We start from the raw sequence: 21,648 nt of genomic DNA on the forward strand, positions 1-21,648 counted from the left end.
TCAGAAAACAAATCTTTTCCTTAGCTTCACTGGGAATCGAACAACAGAACTTCAGGTAGCAGATTAGGAGATTTTCCCTTAAGCTACTAGAGCAGTATCAAAGGAGAAGATCTTTTTTTTTAAATTTTAATTTAACAAATTTCCAATTCAATTATTTAACAAATTTCTAATTCATAACTATTCTGAAAGAACGTTAATAATTTCTGTGTATTTCTGAAACAGGAACTTTTCTCGATCTTTCTAGTAGCTTAAAGGAAAAGCACCCGATCGTCAATCGGAAGTTCTGTTGTTCGATTGCCAGCGGAGCGCAGAAAATATTTTTTCCGAAAAAATGTAATTTAACACTTTCTGAATTCATAGCTCTATCTGATCTGAAAGTTCGTTTGAATTTTAGAATACGTAACACCTTGAAAAATAATGATGCGTGTATTTCTGAAAAAGGATTCCTCTTTTGATCTCTCTAGTAGCTTAAGGGAAACGCACCCGACCGGCAATCAAAAGTTCTGTGGTTCGATTCCCAGCGAAGCGCAGGAGATCTTTTTTTCAACTAAATTTAATTTAACAAATTTCTAATTTATAGTTCCATCTAGTCTAAAAAGACGTTAAGAATTTCTGTTATTCTCCGATGATAATACAGATTCCCTTATAAATTATGAGATATCAAATATGAGTCATGACTTGCGAAATATGAGTTATGAAATATGAGTTACGCGATAGGGAGCGTACTTAAATTACGCAACAGATCAAGGGGGGGATCGAGACATTTTTTTACAATTTGTTAAAGAAGGGGGAGAAGGTCCTTCACTCATGTACGTAATTTTTGCAAATTCGCAAAAACTTTCTCCTGAAGATTATATCTTTCTAGTCATAAACTTTACTATTGGAGTGGAAATTTAATGATTTGCTTAAAAAGGCATCCTTTCTGGTTGCAAATGAAACTGTTTTGTCAAAATTTCGTTTTATTGGATTAAAAATTCAACCCTTTCCGTAGACCATTAATCTTGCGCTTAAAATTATTTTTATTTTCTGGCAAGTGAACTGAGATCTTTTATTTTTTTGATAAGAACTATTTTTTTCAAAATATTTTTTTTTAATTTAAATTTTCTTTTAGTAATCTTTTTTTAGTAGAAATATAATATATTTTTTGGGTGAAAATGCAATTGATTGGTGAAAAACTTAACAATCTTGTTATAAAGTCACACTTTTTGGTTAAAAACTCGACTATTGAGCAAAAAATCAACTTATTGTTTACAATTTTCCTTCTGTTGTTGAAAAATGAATTGAAAACTTTCCTGGAGAAATCTTTTAATCGTTTTTCGTTGAAAGAATTGTTGTTTTATTATTGAAAATTCTATTTTTATCACAGAAACTTATTTTTTGTTACAAAATTCATATTTTGATCTCAAAAAGTCAGCTGGAATCTTTTTTGGATGATGAGTCGACTGGAATTTTCTTTGGATGAAAATTCAAAAATTTGTTGAAACTTTTTCTTCAAATACAAATTCATATTTTTTAAGAGAAATTTTATCTTTTTAGATAAACTACAACTATTTGGCAAATAATTGAACCACTTTGTTATTAAAGGCATCCTTTTTGGTTAAAATTCTTCTTTTTGGATTAAAAATTCACTTTTTTTTCGTAAAAACGCATTTCTTTTTTAAAAGTTCATATTTTGACCGTTAAAAGTCAACTCAAATCTTTTTTAACAAAAAATGCAACTATTTTTTTAAAAATTAAATTAAAAAATCTTTTTATTTTCTTATTAGAGATTTATATTTTTACTAGAAAATTCATTTATTTTTCTGAAAATTTAAGTATTTTTTAAAAAATGAATCTTTTCACATTGAAAAGTCAACTACTTGGGTAAAGTTTAAAGTACATTGTTAAAAATTTATTATTTTGATTAAAAGCTCATGTCTTTGGTTAAAATGTAACTGTTTAAAAATAAATTTCATATTTTTTTATTAAACTATTATGATGAAAATTTAATGATTTTGTTGAAAATTTAATTATTTTGTTAAAGTCATCTTTTTTAGTAAAAAACACATTTTTTGTTGAAAATAAATTTTAAAAATTCGAAAATACCTTTTGTTCTGTTTATTTATTATGTTTTTTATATTTATTTATTATTTATTTTCTTTTATCCTTTTATATTCTTTTTTCGAAAATTCAGTTTTATACCGTTTATAGTAGATTATATGTTAAAAGTATTACAAGATTAAAATGCTGGCATTTGAATATTAATGTTCAAGGAAAATGAAAAATTATTTAAGGTAAAATCAGGTAATTTTCAAAATGAAGTTCTTGGATTTACGATTTATGACATATGAAAGACAGGTTATGAAATATGAGTTACAAGTTACGAGTTATGACTTAAAAGTTATGAGCTATGAATAGTGAGTTAGGAGCTATTCGTTAGGATATAAAATTATTATTTAAAGAATAGGAGTTCCGTGAGCGGAGTTAGGGGTTATGGCTCAGAGTACGGAGTTCAGAAGGTAAAATTTAAAAGTCAGGAGTTATAAGCTGGGAGCCATGAGTCATAAGTCATGAGTTAGGAGTTCAATTTAATAATTAGGAGTTATGGGTTCGGTAAGCGGAGTTAGGGGTAATTGCTTAGAGTTCGAAAGTAGAATTTAGGAGTTATGAGTTGAGCCATGAGTCATAAGTCATGGATTAGGACTTAAATTTATTAATTAGGAATTGGGGGTTCGGTGAGCGGAGTGAAGGGTCATGGCTTAGACTTCGGAAGTCAAATTTAGGAGTCAGGAGTTATGATTTAGGAGTTAAGTCTTGAGTTATAAGTCATGGTTGAGGAGCTAAATTTATTAATTAGGAGTTAGGGGTTTGTTCAGCGGATTCATGGGTCATTCGGAGATAGAATGTAGGAGTCAGAGTTAAGAGTTGAGTCATGAATCATAAGTCATGGTTGAGGAGTTAAATTTATTAATTAGGAGTTAGGTGTTTGTTGAGCGGAGTCATGGGTCATTCGGAGATAGAATGTAGGAGTCAGAAGGTCTGATTAATGAGTTTTAAGTTAGGGGTTATGAGTCAGGGGTACGGAGTTATAATTTAAGAGTTAGAGGTTAGGAGTTCTCGTTCTTGGAAAAATGTACGACGGACACAAGAGCTAAACATTGAAGATTACTCTCCGGGGTTAGGAAACCCTTGACATATAAATATATCGGATAAAAATCATGTGCTGATTTAAGTGTTAGGTAATAGAAACCGTTTCCACCCTCTGCTTTCGAATGAGTTCATAGAGTGTGATGGGTTGGATGGGGTGGGGTGGGGTGGGGGTGAATAATAGATATACACACGAGACGAGAGAGAGGGAGAGAGAAAGAGAGAGAGAGAGAGAAAGAGAGCGAGGTTTCCTCAACAATAGAAACGTTAAGCGAATCGCGAATTCGCAATGCTTGTCATTTGTGTGCAGCTCCTGTCTCCGTTTTGACACTAGGATCTAACTAGGGGAGCAGCGAGGTACCCCAGGGGCTGTCCATCACTCGTCGTCACACCAATTACTTATGATAATATTCAGCACCGATTTTCATTCAATGTAAATTCTACCGTCATAATCTGCACTCAAGTCAACTTTTAAAACGAAAATTCTGTTGTAATAAAATACTTTCGGAAGGAGAGGGAGAGAGATGGAGAGCATACAATTCAGGGTGGTCCAAATTTATACCTGGAAAAATTCGACTTTTGATTTTTGGTGGTCGATCACCCACTATATTTGTTGGTTATCCGGAAAAAGAAATTTTTTTTTCTTCAAGCCTGCAACTAAAATAGATGAATTTTCAACACAACACATGACGATTTAACCAAATAGTTCAATTTCCAACAAAAAAGATACATTTTTAACCAAAAATTTAATTGTTAAGTTTTAAACATTTTTTAGTAAATTAATGATTAATAATGAAATTGATTACTTTGCAACATTTTCAATTAATTTTCAACGACAAAAAACGAATTTTTGAATAAAATGATGAATCTTCAACAACAAAAATAATTTTTTGATAAAATAGTTCAAATATTAACCAAGGAATTGAATTTTCTATTAAATGGATGAATTTTTCACGAAAAAATATAAATTTCAACCATATAATTAAACTAAGTAGTTTAATTTTAAACCAAAAAAGATGAATTCTCAATCAACAAGAATAGTTTTCTACCAAAAAATTATTATTTTCAACGAAATAGTTAAATTTTTAACCGTAATAGAATAGATGAATTTTCAACATTTTCAATACTTTTAATTAATAATAATTATAAATTTAATTCATTGTCGCCAACAGCAAAAGACTAATTTTCGACTGAAATGGTGAATCTTCACCGAGAAAATGAGATAAATTTGAACCAGAGTTTTATTTTTACTCATAAAGGTCAGATTTTAACCAAAAATAGAATAGTTAAATTTTCCACATTCACAAATAATTAGTTAAGAATAATAAAATTAGTTTATTTTTCTACATTTTATTTAATCTAATTTGTTTTCTTTTATGAAAAAGGGGAATTTTCAAGCACAACAAAATTAACTACTTAAAAAAAAGTATTTTCATTGTATTTTCATATTCAGTATATTTAACATTTGTAAGATTTTAAATTAATTAATTAATAATAATAAAATGAATTACTCTCCTATAAATCAAACGAATTTTCGATTAAATTTAAATGTAATATTTTTCACATGGAAATTTTTTACAGGGAAGATTATTTTCCTAGTAAAAAAGTCGAATTTTAAACAAAATACAGGAATTTTCATTGAAATAGATGAATTTTGACCTTAAAAACACAAATAGTCAACTAACAAAATTCAAGTAGTTTAATTTTTAGTTTGAAAAATTGATGCTCAAGAATTAAGAAGTAATTTTTAACAAAGTGGTTGAATTTTCAATAAAATAGTTGAATTTCCAACAAAAAATTTAAAATTTCAATTATCAATCAATTATTAATAATAACATTTATTATTTTTCAATAAAAAACGAATTTTAGATTAAAAACTAAAAAAATATCAATTTTCAACAAAAAATAGAATAGTTAAATTTCCAACATTTGCAATTAACTAATGATAATAAAATTAATTAATTTTGTACCTTTCAATTAAATAAAATGTTAAATAAACAAGAAAATAAATTTGTGACAATATGGTTCAAATTTCAACAATAATTTGAACTGTCAATCAAAAATGTCAATTTTCAACCAAATAGTTAAATTTTCCATAAAAAATTTTAATCTTCAACTACATTTTTAAATTTAAACAAAGAAGACAAACATCCAAAAAATAGTTGAACCCTTAACGAAAACTAATTATATCAAGAATAATAATTTTTACTAAAAATTACATAATTAAATTTTTAGATTAAATTTTAAATTAAATATAAAATTACTAGTGATACAAACTTTTTACATCTCATATTTTTATTACCTAAAACATATAAAAGAAATGTAAGGACAATATTTTTAATGATTAATGAAAATCGTTTGCGGTCGATTACTGCTGAAAAACGCTAAGATAACAAAAAAAGTGGTTTAAGATTCTAAACCGTATTTGAAATCTAATGTTTTTAAACTTATTTGAACAAATAAAATGCAAAAAAATGTACAAAAATGGTTACAAATACCAATTTTAGACAAAAAAAACTCTGACATAACATAACCTTAAATTGTTTCAAACTGTAAACCTTTATTAAAATTCAATTACTTTTATTTAAAATACCAATTTACTATGAAAAATGTTAAAATAATATAAATATTTCTGGTGATTAACTTCAACATAACCTAAAATTGTAGTTAAGAATCTTCTTTGAGATAAAATTGATCGAAAAAGTTTCGAATATCTGATTTCTTACAAAAAACGTTAATATAACCTGAAACTGTTTACAAATTTTGAATCTTTAAAATCTACTGATTTTTGTTTTAAATTAATATTTTACGCCCTCTTTGAATCTTTATGAGTTTGTGACAAAATGGTTTTTTCAACACTAATTATGAAGCTGATGGTTTTGAAATTTTATTAAAATCTAATTCTTTTTTTATTAACAATCCCTGCTGAAAGCATAAAGATAGAGATCCAATCTTTCTCAATAATTTTGAATCTTCAAGTTTCGCTCTTGAAGATTCAAAATTATTCAGGTCAATCTAAATTAACGCATATCTTTCCCAATATCATCTTTTCTATCTCATTCCATCCTTTATCAATCCACGTCAATCCTTTTCTATCTCTATATTAATCTAAATTAACGACTATATTTTTTAATATCCTTTTCTCTATTTCATTTCAAACATATCACACATGTTTTCTTTAAAAATGTTACAAGCACATTTCAATATGTGCTTCGGATATGTGATTCTGGCTCGAAGGACCAATATATGTTAAACACATCTTGATCTTAGATAAAAATTTTGATTAGTGCCTTTGATTGAATTGCTTTAATGATATAATGCACATATATTGGTTTCTTAAAAAAAACATTTCCGCTGGAACACGTTCAGTAAGATGACTTACTTAGTGACCGTTGATTGTAGGCATAAAAATAACTCTTTTACTCGAAATTAGGTTCTTCGAATTAGTAATTACTCATTCAGTCTAAACAGTTCTAATCTTTTCAGTGTGATTCAATCTTTTTCTTGCAGCCCAGCCACCCATTAAAACATTATCTTCCTTGTCTGCATTTCTTGGTATTTAATCAACAGTAGCTGGATGAGAAAGTGTTTTATTTTCACTAACCAAGGCAGCCATAGTGTTATGAGCAATTATTGGTCCTGAATTTAAACCCATATCATTTATCAAAAAGGCTGGTAATCCACTTAAATCTTTGTTAACGAGACGTTCAATTTGTCTTTCGGAAATGGATTCAAGTTCCTGAACAGCAATTTTTAGAAAATCAAGAGATTTTCCTGGATATTCTCCATGAAAATTGCTAATTTTTCTCTGGCAAAGTTTTGACTATCACTTGACGGAATTCGTAAACTCATTTCCAAGTTGTCTTACTGAGTGTGATTTGAGTTTTTATTTTGATCGACATTAGTTAATTCGCTGTTAGACTATTTCCATTGGTTTCCAGAGTATTCAACTCTAAGCTCATTTTTCAAAATGATTTAATTTCAAGTACAAAATGCAGCAGATCTATGAAAAAAGTTAATTGAATAAGATCATGCTTCTTATTGCAAAGTTTAAATTGTTTTTGTGGTGGGTTCATACAAATTTTTCAAAAGGAAGATATAGCCATAACCAAGGATGACTTTAATTATTTAACGAATCTGGTTTGCCAAATCAATTAATACAACACAATTTCTTTAACTATCTATGTTTAATCATTTACTATTATTTTGAAGAAGTAGTAGATAGAAAATCGAAAGGTTCGGGGATATCTGTGGGTGATTCTTAAGATCATTCTTTTTCACAGTTCACGAAGATGCGTGTTTCTGGACCATCGTGGGAAATTGATTGGAACATTGGTGAAAGATTGTAGTCTTGAATGTCATACTACATTGACTTTTTTTATTTTAGTTCTACATTTTGTTCTTGACTAATAATGTGGATGATTTTGGTTTACACACGAGTTTACATACTCTACTCTATAATTCATCAAGATTAAGCGGCTCTGACCTACTGGAGTTTCATTGACTTCTTCTCGAGTTAATGGTGTAATACTGCCGCTTTCAATGTTTATTTTCATCCGTTTTTTAGAGCGACTATGCTTTTTATACAATCCAGCAAGAATGTTAGAATTCTCCATTATTGCAAAGACGTCACCAGTTGGTGTTGATATAACATTTTGTTCTTGGGTTGGCATAGAGACATAGGAATTATATCCTGCTTTCAATACAACTGGCGAATTGGCAGGAAAAGTGTATCTTCGAAGTTCGAATATCCGGTGGGGATTCCTTAGGGAGATAAGTCGATTGAATATTTTTGTAAGTTGTTCAGGCCCACATCCGAATACGTTAGAAGAAGGATGCCCTATATGTGGAACTATGGAAATTGAAGGAGCCGTGGAACTAGCAGGGGGAGACCTGGACCTGGCACGAAGAGAAGGCCCAGCAGCAGGAAGAGACAACTCATCAAAATTGTGTCTTTCAGAAGAAACAGATGCTTCGCCTCGAGGAACATAAGGAATAGGTGCTCCATTAGGTAAACACTCGAATTGGGTACTAAACTCTGCAACAAGAAAGTGTATAATCTAAGTAATTTAGTTCAAAATCATTTTAATTTGTGACCAGCCTACACGTTTTCCATAGGAGTTACTATTGTTATTGTAAAACATACTGTTTTAATGATAAATATTCCTTTTAGCTTTTCTTTTGATGTATATCAACGATAACTTTATTTTAAATTAGCTCGAACATCACGCAAAGTTGGAGGTCTAATGGCCTAGGAATAAGACGTGATCAGATAACGTTGACTTAGTCAACACACACATTTTATTTCCCCTCGGAACAAATTCTGATTAAATTCGTACTTATATTAGACAAACTGGAAGAAAATATTAAAAACACTATTCAAATTATAGAGATATTATTTATTTATATTCACCAGTAGAATTAAGGATGATTACCAAAGTTAAGAGCACAGTATAAACGATCATCATTTTTTCTGCTTAGAGAAAAAATTGACTAATGTATTCATGCAAAATTTTATTAACAGAGATACTAAAGATTCCTTTGGCGCTTCATAAGAATATATAAGACATTGAATAATCGTTATCTGATGAATTACAGGCTGAGAGCTTGTTCTTCTGAGATATTTACATTTCATTAGCCCGTTTCAACAAAAGAAGTTTATTTATAAATTTGGTTGTACCTATATGGCAATTTATATACATGACTGACGCAAGCGGCATTAAGAATAACTGATAACTTTGTAAAACGACACTGGACGAAACTGGATTTTATTTTGGCAAATCAATCTACAGGTCACAAATTTACTTGAAAAAATTACATTTATAAAGTAGGAATCGATTACAATTGAAAATGAGTGCATATGCGCGAATATATCATAGTAATAAATTTTCTAATCAACTTAATTGGTAATTTCCCATACACATCGAAATTCCCTTACACTGGTATGAGAACACTTCCAGTCATGTGTTGAACTTTGATGCGCGGCTGAAGAATGCACAGCGCGCCTGTGCGGTAACCATGGTGAATTGAGGAGAAGGAGCAGAGTATAATACAATTATAGCGTCAAGCGTCTCATTCATAATATTTTTAATACACACTTTTGAAACATTTTGGAGTTGTAGCAGTGAAGCAGTTAAATATTCTGAGGACAATAAGATTTAGTGCAATTAGAAATTTTTCATAAAAAGAAGAACGAAGCAACTGGGGCGGGAAAATTCTAGATGATCGAGTGTATTGTTCTTTATAGTTTAAGAACGCACATGTGGAACATTTTGGAGTTAGAGCAGTGAAAACAGTTAAATATTTTGAGTGAAATCAAATTTGGTGCAATTAGACATTTTTCAATGTGATGCAGCACAAGTATGGTTTTAGGTTATATCAATAAAACGTTTTAAAATTGAGAAAAAATAATTTAATATTGGCATTTAATTGTAGTATGAGAAAAATTCAAACTGGGTAGAGGAAAAACATAAGCAACGTATAGTACAATTAGTATTTTTCCCATATTTGGGTATTAGAAAAATGCAACCCGATTGTGGAAAAAATACAACCATCCAGTGGGCACAAAATTCGGCAACTTCTTTACGACTTCGTTACGATATCTTATGACAATGCCATTCTATGCCCGTGTCGTTACCGTGTCTTTACGCTATCGTAAAGACATCTTAACGACCTGGACATATGATATCGTAAAGTTGTCGTAAATGTGTCGTAACGATGTCGCCAAAATTTGTGCCCACTGGGCAATGTATCAGACGATTTTCTTTTTCCCCAGACCTGAGTTAGGGAAAAATACTAACCTTATAGTGTAGTGATGTAAATGATATTATCGCGGGCTCGTTAAACGATATTACAGGTACTTGAAATCCTTGGGAAAAAATCAAGGCAATTGGTAATTTCTTTGGTACGAAAATAAATGGCAAAGGGTAGAAATAGAGAAAGTTATGCTTAGAAAAGAGCTTATTTATTAAAAATACTTGGTTCATGCGTAAAATGATTCACAAGTATGCTTAGTTGGTGCAGAGGTGGAAGCCACAGTTTAATTTTTATTTGTAGCGAACGAGGCTGAGAGGGCTAAGAAGATACGCAAGTTTTATAAAAGTTTCTGAATGTGAACTCCATAGTTCCAAAAATGAACCTAGATCATGGATGAAAAAAGGACAACTAAGAAGACGAAGCAGATGTAGGTCAAAATAGAGAATTTGCAGAAACCAGAAGTAAAATTAGAAGATCGTAATAAGCTGAGCGAATATTCAGTTAATTATACAAAAATTGAGAGATGGAATTAGGCAATGGTCTTTAAGAATGCATCTGATGTGTGTGGTACAGCAGATTTAAGACAACTCGTCAGTACAAGTCTTAACAATGATGTCTTCTATGTCACAACTGTAACATAGAACAAAATATAATAAAAAATTCTATTAAAAGTGGTTAAATAGAAATTAGAGCTTCTTAGATTGAGATTGAATTAGCAATTTAAAGAATGGTAAAATGTTTTCTGGTGTCGGTGATTTGCAGAGAAAGTCGAGCAGACTGAATACTACACAGTGTTTGGGCTCCAAGATTAACGTAAACAAAACAAAATTTATAATTTTTGTAAGAAGAGATGGTAAAACATTAGGTAGCATTGCCTTAGACTAAAAGAGGAAAAAAGATGATATTCTGCAGTCGTTATCTCATACAGATTTTTGGTCAAATATTTTAGAAATTACACAGAGAAAAAGAAACCTGTGATTGTGGCTGAACTTTAATAACAAAATCCCTTAACTTAAAAAAGAAATATCATCAAAACAGTAAATATATATCAAAAAATTGGCTAGGACACTAACGAAAGATTAAAGCCTTGAGAATTTGAGTTACATGAAATATTTCAGTACGGCTTTGGGTGATAAACAATGTTATATTTGAGTTTAATAATACTTTTCATATTAATGGTGCAAAGGATTCTGGTTTAAACAACCCAGTCAATGAAAAAAAGTTGCAAAAGAATTTGAAATTAATAGGGGAGTGCCAGGATTTAAATCCGGTTTGTAAAAATTTCCGGATTCATGAGTGTTTTGGTAGGTCCGAATTACATGGAATCCCGAATGTAATAATTGAACAAAATGCCTGGTCTCATCCGTCTTAATCCTTTGCGTTTTTTAGGTTATGTTTGGTAAGATTGTTGTTTTTAGGTTATGTCGTGGAGAATTCTTTAATTTGAATAAAGGGTAATTGTATGAGAAGAGAAGAGCTATAGCTCTTATTAGTGCGGGCCAATTGCAGAAATGGAATTATGCGCTTGTTATTAAAAATACTTTTGAATTCAAAGTTTATTTTTTTTTTTAATCCTAAATTCGAAATACCAGCCAGTATCTGCGTGCTTGAATCGATGTTACGGAAGCCTGACTTCGATGGTGAACTCATGAATAGCAGAGAACTAGAAAAATACGAAGTATCGTTTATCTGTTAACTGATCATTAATTAGTAGATAGGTAGGGCGCGTTCTGGACCATTTTTTCCGTACGAATAGAAAACTTGTGACTAGAGTGCAGAAGGCTGTAAGGTTGTTTCGCTCCTTGTGTTGACTAACGAATCACAGTTTTGAACGATCCACACTATCGATATTGGAAATCAATACTTAAAAATCATGGGAATTGATATTTTCAGCCCCAAAAATATGGAATATGATATGATATACGATATCGCAATATTAGACTATTTAATACCTGTTATTCCCGGAATTGAAGTTTTTCACCTCAAATTAATATAATTTTTTATGGATTAAATGTTTATCGCAATAATGCGTCATTGAAAATTTCCAAGATCATACAGGTTCGAACACGTTTCTCGGTAAACAAAATTCTATTCTGATGACGTCATCATCGATTCCTGGAATCCGTATCTATATGATGTAAATTAATTAAACGTTCTCCTTTTGATATTTGCCGACAGGGGTATCATATTTCATATAATGTTAAACAATTCTCGATAAACAAAATTCCATTATGATGACGTCATCATGATTCCAGGAAACCTTAGCTTTGTGAAGTAAATTGAATGAGAGCTAAAAAGTCGTTTAAACGTATTCCTACAGAATATTCAAGAGCTAAAGCAAGTCATTCAAGTGCAAACCGATAAACAAACTCTAACAAGGAAATTTAAAAGTGTGAATCTTGAAGATAAGAAGCAGTGAAGGAGAAAAAAAATGGATTTCCTACAATTAAACAAAACCGCTTGCAGTGAAGATTTTTTCCAACAAAGAAGCTGACAGACCTAGAAGTTAACAAGTGATACGAAATAACGGATATTAAGGAGGCAAACACAAAATATGGAACGAGAACGCTTGTAATCATAGAAAAAAATTCACCGTTTTTCTACCTCAAAGAATGGCAAAACTATTTAAAGAGGATAAAAATCTGTTTATGCAAATGAAGAAAGTCTGTGAAGATCAGCATCTTGAAATGGTGTATTTGGGTGGACGCTTCAAATCCATTGAATTTGTGGAGACAAATGTATAAGTGTGTGTGCAGTTTTTCAATTATTGTTCAGTCTGTGACAAGCTTCAGTGAGATATTCGTCATGTCATATACTCCACGAAATCAAATGTTACATGCGATCACATACAACCTGAATTGATCAGTCACAAAACAAATTATTGTCGGTGTTGAATTAAAAAAAGACGGAAAGCTCGCCTCAGCAGTGAAACTTCAGGCCAGTCATCTTCATTCAAGTATAATCCTGAATCCTCAAGAGTGGAAATTGGTCAAAAGTTACTTTAACCTCATGACACTCTTCTTTGGTGGCCAAGAGAAGCAACAATGCATCGACTGTGGAAATTTCCATATACACATGACTTTATCTTTTGGACATTATATAGTGGCTTTGGAGAAAATTCAAGAAACGCAAAAATGTTATCCATTTGTACTGCAAGAAACAATGTTTGCTGTTCTTCAGGATTTCAGCCCTTGTGTTGATCGGTATCTTCTGGATCTGAGTGTTAAGCCGTTTCAACATACAAAAGATGTCATTATTGAGACCATCGCTGAAAGTTTATGGCGTAAAGTGAAATCACCATCTGTAAAAAGTGTAGAATCTTATATAGGAAAAAACTATACAAGTTTAAAGAGTAAAGCAATGAAAAAACTTATATTTGCTAATCTTATGCGATTTGAAATTCTATTTCTTGAAATGATGACTTTTTATAGACAGAATGTGTGTTAAGAAGTGATTGCGAAATTACCAGAACTCAGATGCGTGAATGGCAGCTTTATAAATGAAAAATTTCATGTATTTTTTTTTGTAAGAAATATCCGAATAAAAATATAATTTAAACTAAATTCGCCTTTTTTCATTTACTAGATTAAGGGTAGGTAGATGTGTGAGTAAAAAAGACATATATACCCGAAAATGATAAACTTTATTCAGAAAATAAATTAAAATTAATACAAAAGATACTTACAAGCTAGACTTTCCTGCCCAACTATTGTGTGAGTCATCGAAGCCTAACCATTTTACAAATAGCTCATTTCCTCGCTTTTTCAGTACTTTTTCAACCAAATAAATGTCTGGATGTCTAACTTTGCCTAGTTCTTGCTCATAAAAACTACCTATAATAGCTTTATCACGATAATCTTTAAGCATATACGTCACTAGTTTAGTCTTCTTAACATGGCTTACGGTAAATATTTCAGTTTTCCAATTCGGTGTGTAGCCTTTCTCAAAAACGTGCTCAAATTTACTTATACGCACTTTATCTACAACTTTAAATTTCGTTTTCTCAACTGCGTGTTTTACACTGTAATTTTTGTATACATCAAACAACAATTTTTTCTCATTTTTTTCAGTAACATCTTTTGGTTTCATTCGAATAGTCTGATGCCTAGTATCGTTGTGAGATGAAACTAAATCTTTCAAAATATCTATCCATTTGTAAGTCCCCTGTAAGCTAAATTGCATCCACATTTTATTCTTTAAAGTACGATTAAATCGCTCGCAAATGGATGCTTTTAAATTGTTAAACGTCGAGTACAAATTTATCTTGGATCGCATCATAAGATTTTCAAAATGTAAGTTGTAAAATTCTTTGCGTCTATCATCATGTAAATTTTTCGGTATGCGTCCTTTGTCAAGTACAGATTCCATAACTGTAGCTACATCTTCATCCTTCTTGGATTTAGATGGAATAGCCCAAGCAAATTTGGAAAATATATCAATGACAGTCAAAATGTACTTGTATCCGTTGTTTTCTTTTTTATAAGATTGCATATCAATCAGATCCGCTTGCCTATGTAGCTCTTTCACTAGTTGTAGCTTTTCGTTATTCATTTTTTAGTGTGTTCAGCTTGGCATCCAACTAAGAAATGGGCTCTCAATTGCGATGCGCCAGTTCTTGAATGGAATCCACATCAACTTTCAAAATATTTAAACTTTTATATTTGGAAGTTTCTGGAGTTTGAATCATCATTTTATTGTTAACAACTTCAGTTCGTAAGAAACCTATGACATCATGCGGAATCTGCATTTCTTGCTGTAACACATGTTGCATCATATTTAAATTTACTGCATCATCTAAATCTTTTGCATCGGCTACATAGCACAGCTTTTTCTTTCAGATATCATAATGCCCATCGGTGGTGAATTTGAATCCAACTCCTGGTGGACCTCGACTTGCCATCTTAGCTCGCTTAATATGACGTCCGAACACATCGATACTCATTTTGTAAATGACCAAAATATCATCAAACTGATTAATAAATATTAATGATCAATAATAAATTGATAAATTAATTTTAAAAATTGATTAATGAATAATTCCAGCCTCTCGTAATTCTTCAATAATTCACATAATTTCATTTGTGTGACTTGGATTTCCCGCTGCTTAAGAGGCTAACAGTAAACGCAATCTATCAACTAATTCGTTTGGATCATCCCAATAAATCTAGTCTAATTTATTAGCCTCTGTACCAACCACATATTTTTGAATGAAACCGTTATCCATTGAAGAGCGCTTTTCAATTTGTTTATTGTTAGTTTTCAAAGGTGGAAGGGGAATTCGTTTTTTTATAAAATGTATATATTTGAAGGATTTATTATCACGAAATGTTTTCGATGGAAGTTTATTAAAATTGCAATATTTTACAAATTTTCAAGGTCTTTATTATTTATAACAGTACTATTTGGGATCTTTTTAAACAAAACTTCAAGCAAACCCACAGTCTTTGGATAGCTTACAGTGCCTATATTAATAAGATTTTTATTGAAACTTATCGAAAAATCTGCAATCATTAGTATGTCTTTCGATAATTTTCGTACACCATAAACATTATCTATATCTCTCCTTCTTTCCCCCAACTTTTGAAGATAATCAATTGCTATATAATTTGATGGAAAGGAAACTGGTGTTTTTAAATCTTCTGAAGCCTCTGAATCGTATGCTGAAAAGAATGAAGTTTCATCATCATCTTGATCATTTTGCTCTTCACCTTCATTTTGAAACTCAAGCTGAAATTCTTCTTCAGATTCACTCTGCATTTCATTTTTCATGTTATTCTTGGCTTCATTTCCAATTGAATCAATTCTTTTAAAAGTTTTAAAACCATTTACTATTTTCTCAAGTGGTGTAATGATGGGCTTAAAGATATCATTTTAGGTCTGATCAACTGTTTCTTTACCCAACTTTAGTAATCTATGCTTTCGTCGAATCGCTTCACTAGCTTTAGCAATTTCATGCAAAATATGTTTTTGCTTATGAAAGCTTATGAAAGTGTATACATGTTAATACCGTAGTGTTAAAATTGTAACTGTCTCTATGTAGTCATTTCATACATATTTATTGCTTTTCCAGATTAACAAAACAGTCAAAACCTTTTCTATATCTACCTTGATTCAGATTTCTATTCTTATCAATTACAACAAATCCATTTTTATCATCATACCAGCAAGCTAAACACACCTTTTTAAATTGTGAATAAGGCATGTCACTATTCACACAATCATCATATATATGCTTCAGATTCATCTCATCTTGTTTAAACAATACAAGCAAATGAACATTATCACGTATAAGATGTTTCGGAATACGAGCATATGTCTGACTCAAATAGAAAGTCACACTCTTGTGCCTACCCATTGAAAAAAATAATTTTATAATATCTTGCTTTTCACAGGCTACATCATCAAATACAAACACTGAATTTGAATTAGCTTCATTTGGTATTACAACATCATCATGCTCATTGTAAGGATAGTACTCAACACCAGCTACTGAGTTCAGCACTTTTTCTAAAAATTGGTATTTTGGTTGATTTAAAGATTTAGAGTAAACATAAACATTTTCAAATCTCAATCCATTTGGGTGTATTAACAGAGCCAAGAAAGTATTTGTCTTTCCACATTTGGAAGGTCCACAAAATATTGCTCGTACACTACTTGGTAACAGATGTCCATGCCGTTTTTCTTTTTTCTCATGTTGTACAAGCGAATCGAAATTATCGATAGGTAGCTTTATAGGTTGTGCTTCAAACTGCATCTTGACTATGGCTGAGTGAAAAACTGTAAATGTCAGGTTTATGTAGGTTCTGTCTTTAGTCTGAAAGTATCTCTCAAACAGATATAATCGTTCACGGTGACAGACCTACAGTCAGTCGTAAGCGATCTTCGAAAGAGGCAAGACGCGACAAAGGTTTTTTGAATAAAATTATCAATAATCTTCCTGTAGAGTTACATATTCCTGGATACCAGTACTGTGGACCAGGCACGAAATTGGCGAAACGAATGGCGCGAGGTGATCCTGGAATCAATCCTCTTGACGCTGCTTGTAAGGAGCACGATATAGCCTACTCACAAAATAGAGAAAATATAGAGGCTAGAAACTCAGCTGATAGTGTACTAGCAGAAAAAGCTTGGAAACGTGTACTTGCTCATGACGCACGCTTGGGTGAAAAGGCCGCTGCTTGGGAAATAACTAATACAATGAAAATTAAATCAAAATTTGGTATGGGTCTCAAAAATAAAAGGTGTACCACCACACTCAAAAAAATAGTTACAGCAGCTGAAAAGCAATGATACCAGGTAATGATGCACAAACTGTTATCAAATCTGCTCTCAGAGGTGCACGTGCAGCTGTAAAAAAGACTGGTGGAAAAAGAAATATAAAGGAACCTCGAAGGAACCACCAAATCAATTGGGTGGCTTTCTACCCTTTCTTATACCCATATTTGCCGGTGGTGTGCTAGCTGGTGGAGCTGCGGGAATAGCTAAGGCTGTTAATGATTCAAATGATGCAAAACGAAAGCCTGAAGAAAGAAAAGGTCATAATGAAGCAATGGAAGCCATTGCTCTGGGGAAAGGTCTTTATTTGAAACCACATAAAGGAGGATTAGGACTTCATCTAAAACCATATAATCAAGGAGGGGGACTTAAGTGAAAAATCAAAAAACTTAAAGTGACGCTACCTCACCGAGTATTAATCGATACAGATTTACTTAAATTCGCAAAATCTTTAAAAATTAAACATTTTAGAGGTGTTTTTATGCGTAATGGATTACCAAACTGTGGCCCACGTAAATGTGAAAGTGCTATTGTTAACCTTGATGATAAAAACAATCTAGGTAAACATTGGGTTGCGTATAAAAAGTTTAACAGTAAAATAATTTATTTTGATAGCTTTGGCAAGCTCAGACCACCTTTGGACCTCTTTAAGTATCTCGGTGTTGGTAGCGTAAAATATAATCATGAAAGAAATCAAAATTATGATACATTTGTATGTGGACATTTATGCCTTAAATTTTTATGCAATCAATTAAAATCTCAAAGTATGTATAATCTAGATATAAATGTAGAGGCTAATGATTTCAAGCCAGTCAAAGACTAGCCGTCATCATGGATGATTCATTGACGTTAACATTATCGGGCACTTCTTCGATCCTAGAAAATCAGTATTTTCCTCCAATTGAATTGTCTCCATACAAAAATTATGCTCTTGGTCTTGTGGAATTTCTAACCTTCAACTCAATTCTCAATGTAGACATTGGTCAAAGTAAATTCTACGTGGGTAAAGAAATAATTGAAATACCTACAGGATGTTATGAAATAGGTGATAAACGGCGCTATCTACAGAACTTTTTAGTAAAAAGGGTATTGAAATTCATATTAAACCTACTAATAATACATTACGAAGTGAAATATATTGCAATCGAGATATAAATTTTAAAGTCAGACTCAATTGCAAGTTTATTGGGATTTACACCAAGAATATTGGAACCTAATAAACATCATGAATCTGACCAACCAGTATCCATCATTAAAATAAATGCTCTCAGAGTTGAATGTAACATAACTACAAGAGCGTACATCACAGCGTTGTACCACCAGGATATAAGATAGTGGAAGTCCCATCGCACATCATTTACTTGCCGATAGCCATCAAGACAATAGATCATATACAGCTCCGTATAGTTGATCAAGATGGACATTTGGTTCATTTTCGTGGAGAAATTATAACACTCAGACTGCACTTAAAGTCTTTACGATAATGGGTATTGTTTTCAATAAAAAGGTTGGATTCAGCTATAATACTTTAGCACCATGGAGCAAGAGCATCAGTCGACAACAGACTGTCCAAGGGATAACATCTCAAAACGTACTGCCGCTGAAAAGGCTGAGATTCGAGGTCACACCACTCGCAAAAAGAAGCGAATAAAAAGATTCAAGATTTTTTATGCTTGCATCTGTATTTTTGTATATCCACGTTTAATTGTTTGTCATGGAGGGGGAAATTTTAAATATTGAAACTCCCATTATTTTCGACGAATCTATCGCTCATTGTGAAGTGCATGCACACCAGTCATATGCTTCATCAAGCTTCAATAATAGTGATGATATTAGAATTGAAGTTCAGAATCAAGATCATTGTCTCCTGCCGAGCAAAAGTTCACTACACGTACACGGAAGAATCATAAGAACTGATGGAGCACCAGTAACAAACACACTTTTAGTTTCTAATGCCATCTGTCATTTATTTGAAGAAGCAAGATATGAAATCAATGCAATAAAAATTGATAGAAATAAAAATGTTGGTCTCACTAGTCTCATGGAAAATTATGTATCGCTAAATCCCGGACAATCACGTTACATATAGAATACTGGCTGGCTTGAAATAAATGATAATAATCAATCACTAACCATCGCCACTGGTTACTTTGATGTAGCCATACCTCTTAGCATGATATTTGGTTTTGCTGAGGATTATTACAAAATTATGGTCAATGCTAAACATGAACTTATTTTGACAAGATCAAAAAGTGATGCAAATTCCATTTTGCAAGCTGCCCCCACTGAGCAATATAAAATTGAAATTAATAAAATAGAGTGGTTATTGCCTAGTGTTAGATTGTCAGATTCACGCAAATTTCAGTTACTAAAATATATTGAAAAAGATCCACCTATTCCAATAAGTTTTCTAACTTGGGAACTGTATGAATATCCTCTACTTCCAACTACTTCAAACCATGTTTGGACTGTAAAAACATCAACACAAGTGGAAAAAGCCAAGATTTATTTTACTTGGATTTCAAACAAACAGAAAAAATAATACTATTAGAAGCTCTAGCAACTTTGATCATTGCAATTTGACTAATGTAAAATTACTTTTAAATGACCAGTGCTATCCTTATAGTAATTTGAATCTTGTTATTAATCGAAATAGGTATGCTCTTCTTTATGAAATGTATACGAACTTTCAAGCTAATTACTATGGTAAAGAAGCACAACCATTGCTATCGAGAAGAGAATTTATAGAGTATGCACCTCTAGTAGTAATTGTCTGTTCTAAGCTAAGTTTGAAATTCCAATCGAACGTCACGATTGGAATTTCAAACTAGTTCCCGCTCTATTTATTTTTAAGTATAATGGACTGGTTTTTTCTATTGGAAATAAAAAATAATTTTTAATGAAAAAGAAAAATTATGCTCTTTTTTCAGAGTTCCTTGTCCCTATAATAATAATAATAATAATAATAATAATAATAACGAAAATAGATAAGCGAATGATTGGTTGTTGAACATCGTTGACATTGGAATATTCGGTCTGCTGGATCAGTTTGCATTCAATAGCTGCAACAGTTTAGGAAAATGACGAGCATCTAATTTTTCAATTAGAAGTAAATTTGCTTAAAAAATGTTATTTTCTGGTTGCGTTAAATAAAAAAAAAATAAAAATTTAGATTCAATTCATTTTCTTATATTTACAATAACTTGTATTTTACAAACAATTTTACAGTTTTCCCACCTCTTCATCTTCCAATTGACATATATACTTCTTTTGTTGCTATTTCCAATCATATATATATTTTCTTTACAGCAATATGTAGATTATAGACTATGTCTTCCACACCAAAGGTTATACACTAGTGCTAGGTCTCTATCTCTCTCACTCGCCGACTCATATGCACATAACTCGTCACATTAATCACCTCGCTTGTTTCTACATATATATACAAGTTTTTGTTTAGAATCACTGTACATAATCTCAACTCTCCTTTGAGAATAGAATTCTTTTTTTGGAAGATGAATATTAATTTCTATCAACATGCATTGCCTCCTGTGATTGGATTTTGTAGCCCCATGGAAGTATGTCGGTTGTATGAGGAAGCATCATCATCTTATCATCTCGCAAGCTGAGGGCGATCTTGTTTTGCTCAATTGAGTGAACTTTATGTTTACAGCTTCGGATTAACCGTTGAGGTCGAGTAAGAGTTTGATAATGTAGCAAAGTTTGCCTAAAGTCCTCAAACGTGATTGTCCTCAGAGTGGACTCTTTAATCCCTTTAACTTTCTTTCTCTTCCCTTCTTCACCCAAAACTTTATAAGAATACAATTTTGACCTTAGCCCCACAAATTCAGTTACAATTTTCCCCTTAAATTCGTCCTTCATGAGTCCCAAGACTTTTTTGCTTACTAATTCAATTTCGTATACATTATTTGGTGGATAGTCTGAGGTGTCAAATTTATCGGAATCTTTTTTAATATGCTCATAAAAGTTTGGTTCTGTTGTGTGGTAAATCAAGCTGTCTGTGACGGTGTAGAGTAATTTTGTTTTGTCACCAAATGTGTACTTCATCTAATTATAATGAAAGTCTTAAATCATTATCTTTGATATGTCTAAAACTGTAATGCCTACATAGATGGGCTTATTGAATTTAATTTTGGTTCTACTCATTTCAATGATCACCATGTCCTCACCAAATATAGTGCAGCTATGAAAGTTTGATTTAGCAATCAGAGCTTTTGCACCCCACCTTCCCTCCCACTTTGTCACTAACCTAACATCTTCGATGCTTCCTTACGTTCTTCATGGTCTTTCCGGAGACAGAGTTGTTCATGAGTTTGAAGAAATTTGTTTCAAATTCATTTTTTGCCTTCTTTCGCAAATCAGTATTCAAATCAATATAGGCTTTTAGCCATTGCTTTTGCTTGAATTCTAAAACTCGATGAATTTTAACAAGCTTCATTCCCAATTTTAAATACTGTTTTAAGTTTTGAT

Source organism: Belonocnema kinseyi, chromosome 2 (assembly GCF_010883055.1).
Source record: "Belonocnema kinseyi isolate 2016_QV_RU_SX_M_011 chromosome 2, B_treatae_v1, whole genome shotgun sequence".
In the NCBI taxonomy this organism is placed as follows: domain Eukaryota; kingdom Metazoa; phylum Arthropoda; class Insecta; order Hymenoptera; family Cynipidae; genus Belonocnema; species Belonocnema kinseyi.